The sequence below is a fragment of the Hylaeus volcanicus genome, chromosome 1 (assembly GCF_026283585.1).
Source record: "Hylaeus volcanicus isolate JK05 chromosome 1, UHH_iyHylVolc1.0_haploid, whole genome shotgun sequence".
Taxonomy (NCBI): Eukaryota; Metazoa; Arthropoda; class Insecta; order Hymenoptera; family Colletidae; genus Hylaeus; species Hylaeus volcanicus.
The window spans coordinates 5,552,887-5,560,462 of NC_071976.1; the positions used below are offsets into that span (position 1 = coordinate 5,552,887).

The window sequence follows — 7,576 nt, forward strand, 5'->3', positions numbered from 1 at the left end:
TATATACAATTTATATAATTCATATTTAATATGGCGGACAGGGCTTTACAACGAGAAATTAAAGAATATTTATTGTAAGAGTGAAGTGTTAACGAAAATAAATTGTTCTTTAACGAAACATAAATCATATGAATTATTTCCAATTTACACAATTTATATTACATGTGAGATGGCTTTTCAATGGGAAATTGAACAAAATTTATTCCGGGAGTAAGATATTTTAATTCAATTATTTTATAATCAAACAGAAATAATATAGAACATGTCCAATACATGTAATTTATAGCACGTAGGGAGTTTTCACTAAAGAATTAAAAAAATAGTTTTAAAGGTAGATTCCAAGAAATAAATAGTTTCTTAATCAAACGAACACGATATAGAATATGTTCAACTTGTTTAATTCTCAAAGCGCCACCCTGAATCCCAGCATCAGCGAATAAAACTACAAATTCTCCTTAACTACCAAAAAACGCTACCACTCTAATTTTAGAAAATACACCACTCCGATACTCTCACGCGCGTCTCTATAATGAAAGAGTCCACTCGTTCGTTGAATGGAAAGCACTCTCGTGCGAAACGTTAACGTAAAGTTACATCACGCGACTCTTCTAAGAATGAAGCGCACTTATTTATTTTCGAGCGAACGGGTTTTATCCTCGCCGTGAATGTTGTGTCGACCACGTGAATAATTGAAACGTATGAATCACATCCGCTCGTACGGATTCGGATCAACGAACGAAACGTGCTCGTTGCTGAAGAAAAGGGGGAGAGAGGGGGGAAATCGCGGACGAAGACATTTCTTGTTTCGCGTGATCGTTCCATACCATTTGATCGATGGTATCCGTAATAAGCTCAAAGATACGGTCGGGCCACTGTCGATGTTAAACGGGCGGGTTTAGCTTGGACGGTCATTTTGTTTCTTCGTTTCCATCCAACGTAAAGTCTAGGTTTCAATTACGCGGCCTCGGGATCCGTGCACGCATAGTTGTATGCACGGATGCGTCGCTCATGCCTCGGATGCCTCGTTAGTTCCTCGGCCGGGGAACTAATACTTATGCAATTAACGATGTGTTTTAAGCCCAGGAACTGGGAAAGTCGATCCCCGGGACGCGAGCATTCCGTATACCCCTTGTCCGTTTCAACGGGAGCAATTACAGTTACTCACGAATTCGCTGAATGGAAGCAGCTAAAGTTAGATATTAATTAACACTTTGGTTTGTTTTGTTTTACTTTTGATAAGGCTCGACGAAACACGTGCATCGTTGTCGAATGCGAGAGCAGGTGCATTTATTTTTTCTTTTTTTTATTTAGAAGCTGATGTTTTCATTGAATGACACTTTTTAAGCGTATTTCAATTATTCGATATATTTTTGAGTGTTTTGTTAAATACATTTCGATCGTTTATGTTTTTAGTTCTTTTCGATTTATCAGATTGTTTAAAAGTAAGACTGACAAGTACACGTGCATGTTTGTCGAATGCGAGAACATGTACTTCACGTTTATTTTTTTTATTTAGAAGTTGATGAGTGTTTTGTTAAATGTGAGACGAATAACGTGTGGATCTCTTCAGATGTATAATAATTTGTAAAAACATAATTGTTATCTCATATCTTTTCGAACGTCGTGTTAGATACACGTTGACGAACATTTTAGTACTTTTCTGTTTAAATAGTTCAATTATGATTGCAGATTGAACTTCCGCGAGAGAAAATTACTTATATGAGTATATATATTAAAAAGCTTTTACAAAAAATTCTTGTTTCTTAGAAATGATAAGAATCAGAATTGTAGAAACGAACAATAAATATTGAATACAAATAGACTATAACATATACAAACTAACATTCATTTTCACAATTATACATCCGTATTTAAATATTTTTCTAAGTATACATGCATAATTGTATCACTAAAATTGTAATGCCAGTACATTATTTCATTTTCCACATCCTCGGTCCAATTACCGAGTACATCAAGTAATACGCGAATCACACTCTCACTAGACTATTCGCAGTTTCCCAGAGCGGTTTGAAAGTAACTTTTTAGTTCCTCTCTCTCCACAATGAACTTCAACGCTTTTTCTATGGTCATTATCATCGATCGAATTGCGAGCTAGGGCGATAACTGTGGGAACCATTATACGTATTACATTGGCACATGAATATTCATGGTTCTTTCGTAACGCGCCTCGGTTTGTGTAGCAATTACGATGAGTCGATTTACTTTGTTACCTCACGGTGAAGGTAATATCGCGTAATAAGTGCGATCATTAAGTGTTTAATAATTGTACGAGGACAGTAAATAGTCATTAGCGTACGTACATTGTAGCTCTGATAATATATCCAGGTCGCAATTTTTCTTTTTTTCTTTTTATATGCGGGCTGACATTATCTAGAGACGAATTAAAACCGTACACGTGGCGTATCGATACGAACGCTGTTTCAAAAGCGACTATTAATTATTGCGTAAGCTGTTTTAAATGGTAGTCTGTCGAAGATACAAGTGCTCTTCGGTTTAAACGAAGAGATGAAGACATAGTAGTTAATAACTTGGAAAATATGTCTTCGTGGTAGCAGCAACTCTCTGATGAAAAATGATTACAATTTTACAGATAATTACTGGATGATTGGCATCTAATGTGGGAGCTTAGTAACTATTTAATGATATAAAGAATATTACGAAATTCTTATTGTTACTTACAAAATTCATGAAGTTAAATTTTTCCATGCTGTATGGCAAAATTTAATATACTAAAATGTTCATCAACGTGTATTTAACAAGACGTTCGAAAAGATATCAGATAACAATTATGTTTTTATAAATTATTATACATCTGATGAGATCCACACGTTATTCGTCTCACATTTAACAAAACACTCATCAACTTCTAAATAAAAAATAAATAAATGTGAAGTACATGTTCTCGCATTCGACAAACATACACGTGTACTTGTCAGTCTTACTATTCTATTACGATAAATTGGTTTTACGACCATTATTATTAATAAAACTGACGATTATTATTCATTACTATTAGTCAAAATTGAATCAATCATCAATTTAACGAAGCTTTATATTAAAATAACCGATTGTGAGTCTTCATAATTATAACATTAAAATAGTTTAAAATTATGAAATAAACGATATATATGTTATATAATCAAGCAATTACGTACTAAATTTACAATTATAAAGTCTCAGTCGTTGAAAACAAATCTTCATTAACGAAAAGGATCTGTATCACCAACAATCAAATAAAGTTCTTCAAAAAATAACGTTTACTTTTTGCAAACAATCGTATGCAACTCCAGATTTCGAAATTTATTTACCTCTAAATTTCCATATTTATTTACCTAGATAAAGAAAAAACGCACGACAAAATTCTATTCTAAACCGTCTATTATGATTGTTAAGAACGTCCCGTATACAATCATGGTGAAATCGTGGCTCGCGCGTGCACCGATAGAGCGGGGGACGAGCATGGACTCGCGAGCTCCCTCCCTTAGCGTGCTCGCGTGAATGAGCGAGTACGAAGTTTATTATAATGGCGTTATGCGCATTATACCACGGTGCTCGTTAGGCACGTATGCACGGTATGAGGAAACGGAACGGGCCCCGTTCGCCGCAGAAACTATGTGTGTCTCGCGAGGTCGAAAAAATCTCCCCGTTGGCTATCTCCCGCGTTCACCCCGTACCTATGGGGCATTTCCGTGCGGTGTCGGTCAGTATTCTCAGACACGATCGGGATACCGGAGCCGTGATTGAGAAATTTATCTTGTTGCTTCTCGCGTTCGCTACAAGAACTGCAACGCGCATCCAACGAGGCGCAATTAGAATTTAACACCGTACACGTTTTTATCCAGTCAACCTGAAGCTGACTGTCATCTTTTTTTCTACGAGTGTCATTGTACGAGGGGAGTGTGTTTCTTTTTTGCTGGAGTGCACTGACAAATTTAATTTAGATTTTTCCTTTTTTTTTTCATTTCTTAGTAGATCAGAATGTTCACTAGATGCGAGGAATTTTAGATAATGATTTATGTAACAATATTTAATGTTTCTATACCAGTGATGCACTTATTCGTATGTTAAAGTATATGTTATAAATAATATTCAATCCGAAATTATTTGTCGTTATTATAAAATTTTTCCCTTTGGCTCACATTAATCTTTTTACTAGTGCCTTTTTATGGAGGGACTTACAAATTTAATTTTGTCTTTTTTTTTCCTTTTTTTTGAGACCATTATGTTGTTCACTAGATGTGAGGAATTGTAAATAATTTAAATAAATAATTTGATATTTGACAAATTTACTTTCCACCTTTTACACTTTCATACGTGCTATGTAAAACGATAGGACAGGAGGATACTAAGCACGATGGCTTGCGTGAGACTACCATAAAATTTGCATTAACTATTTCCTGACGATGATCGCGGAAAGGTTGAATGATAATGCTGAGATCCTGGATATTAATTTACTTATTGTCAGAACGCTCAGCGACTGCATACTTTTTCACATAACTTCAACGTGAGTACGTGCCTCTAGGGCTTCTACGAGATTACAACGACGCATTCTAGTGCGATCGTTCGTTAGTTTTTTGCGTGAATCTCACAAGAATCCGTTAGAAGAAAGAAATATTAAGCTATGCTACCGCAGTTTCACGTTTCGTCCAATCATTCGATAAAATTATTACTCGCTATTATATACTTTCACGTGTGGTCGGGGTGTCCTTAATTTTTTAAGATTGCTGTGAAACGATTCTTTAATATACGTTGCCAATGACGAGACCGTTTCCAGAAATTTCATCTCGAATGACGTTGGGAATTTACGATTTACGCAATCGAAATCGGAAAGTCCCATCCGACGTTTCGTTGTGATATTTCTTTGAAATTTTCCTTTTTTGAATTTCATTTCGATAAATTGTTCTAAAGAACGTAACTTAAAAATCATAAATTCCTGGAAGACATATTTGAATGCCTTGAATTACGAACAATAGTAATTTTGAACAATTGAGTAATTATAATTTGGTAAACACATTCTATTGAAATAACAACTTAGTTTATTAAAATAATGGACTGGGATAAGAATGTATCACACAATAATTCACTGTCATAAATAAATGTTCATGTAAATATAAATTCATATTTTCACAGATACAGAAAAAGAATTGAAATTATAATGAGAGTATGTCTTATCTTATAAACGGTATAATATGAATATTATTCTTGATATTCTATACATACGTTATCGTATTTGTGTATATTCTCACAGATTTCCTCATATTTTCAATCGCCATAAATGCGTAAACATCCGCAGTCTAGCCATGAATCTTCATTTACCGTTTTTTTTTAAATTTTCGCAACAATAACTCACAAACTGCAACACTGTAATCGTGTCATATGTTGCAGCAAATTAGCGATAAGTTGTAATTAAAATGGAACGGTAGCGCGCGAAGATGAACGTAATGTTCAGGGCAAATTCGCATGTAATCCATCATTTGCGCATTCCGTGCACCGGTGTAGATGCACTACGTGCCGAGAGAAAGACTCGTTTCATCCGTGGAATGCACGGCATTATAATGAGAACGCGGCTCGGCGCGTTGCAACGCCACAACTCGATTATTTCATTTAATTACAGAGGGAACGTTGGACGAAAGGTCACATCCGCGGTGATTTTCTTTTTTTGTTCTCCCGGTTCGTTTTGTGCTTAAAGTATCGCGACTATTGTTTCTGGTTGCCACAGAGACCGTCGAGGACTATTCTTCTTCTCTTTTGTTCCGTAACGTTGAAAAATAGAGCAACGTAGGCAAATGGTTCGGTAGAGTTGGAAATTCGTGTTTGCCAAACAATTTTATTGAAATTGAACCTTCAATTCATTGTTGCAGTAGAGTTTTATTAAAATTGAACATCTTGTTTATTCTTGTCATAGAGATTTATTAAAATTGAATATTTGGTTTATGCTTGTTATAGAGATTTATTAAAATTGTTAAGTTAAATCATTCTTGCTATAGAGTTTTATTAGAATTGATCATCTGGTTCATGTTTGTCATAGCACATTATTAAAATTACAAATTTAATTCATGTTTGTAATAGACTTTACTAATATGGAATATTTGGTTCGTGTTCGTCAAGCAATTTTGTTGAATTGGAAATTTGAATCAGTCTCATCATAGAGTTTTATTAAAATTGATCATCTAGTTCATGTTTGGCATAGCACATTATTAAAATTACAAATTTAATTCATGTTTGTAATAGACTTTACTAATACTGAATATTTGGTTCATGTTCATTAAGCAATTTTGTTAAGATTGGAAATTTGGATCGGTCTCATCATAGAATTTAATTAAAAGTGAACATTTGGTTTATGCTCATCTCTTGAATAACAACGCGTCGTTACCACGCATACTGGGCGGCATAAATACCGTTGCGAATGGCCGTGTAATCTCGTAGGCGATTCTTAGTAACGTTTTCTGACTCCCGTTGTTCCGATCTGAATCTATTCCGAAGTGGTCTATTACCGCTGGACTTCTCTCGAACCAGCGGGAAAAGAAGGAACGGAAAAATTAACCGGATTCTTTACGGGCTCAATTAGTGGAAACTTCTCCGAGTTTATGGCGAAAAATACCAGTCGTTCCTGATTCACGGTCGCCACGTGAAGTGCCATTCCGCGGACGATGCTTGTATCGCGTGGCGATGATTTCATAAACCAGCGATTGCACCTCATGCTCGATTAACGCCTGGAATATTTTTCAAAAAGAATTCGAAATTGCCAGGACGATAACGAACATAGATTCTTGGAATACTTATGGCAGGCATAATTATGTTATTATTTTTCAAAGAAGGTTGTCTTTTAATTAAGTGTCATTTAATATGTGTATAATTTCTTTTTTAAGTGCGTTCAATAATTTTGTGTGTTTTAAATTAGGCTTTGTTTGTAAACTTTCGTTTTTGGAGTCTGACTCCTTTTTATGAATTAAGTATAATTATATATATATGTGTAGAATTAAACCTCTTGAAAAATGACCAAATAATGATTTCTTTCGTAAAAGTTAACACAAAATTCATGCGATAGAAGTTATATGTAAATTTTCCACATAATTAGAAGAAATATCGCAGGCCTTCCACGTCGAAATCTTGTAGCATTTATCGATTACTATAATCTACAATCGTTGCCTTCGAGAGTCGCCGCAAGTTTCCCTGTCGTCGACCTTTTCGCCACGATTTTCCGCGTCGAATCCCGAGAATTCGCGGTTGTTGCGTAACCGCGGTGCTCCACGTTGTTTGCTAAATAGCAAGCAACAACCAAAGTGCACGGAACGCGTGAATTGCGTAACGCAATTACGGACGAAGAGACGGCGGTTGCTTAACATCGGCGGTGCGCGTAAAGGCTCAGTTTCCAAAGTTCAACGAAAGTTGACGGGCGAACATTGGACACAGCGATGGAATTGGACTCTGTAATGTCCACCGAAATCCCAGTAAACAGATACTGACATTTAGTCAATACTTTTCTAAAATAAAAATTGTTGAGAATAGCTATGATTTTCATGCATCCAAGATGGCTTCATCCCTTAACACTTAG

At 35.5% G+C, this 7,576-nt stretch overlaps 1 protein-coding gene across 1 annotated transcript in view; it reads left to right on the forward strand.

Annotated features, from left to right (window-relative positions):
- Window positions 1-7,576, forward strand: part of LOC128884583 (protein expanded-like) — a 117,190-nt gene that overhangs the window by 24,910 nt on the left and 84,704 nt on the right. The gene's annotated exons all lie outside the window — the stretch shown is intronic.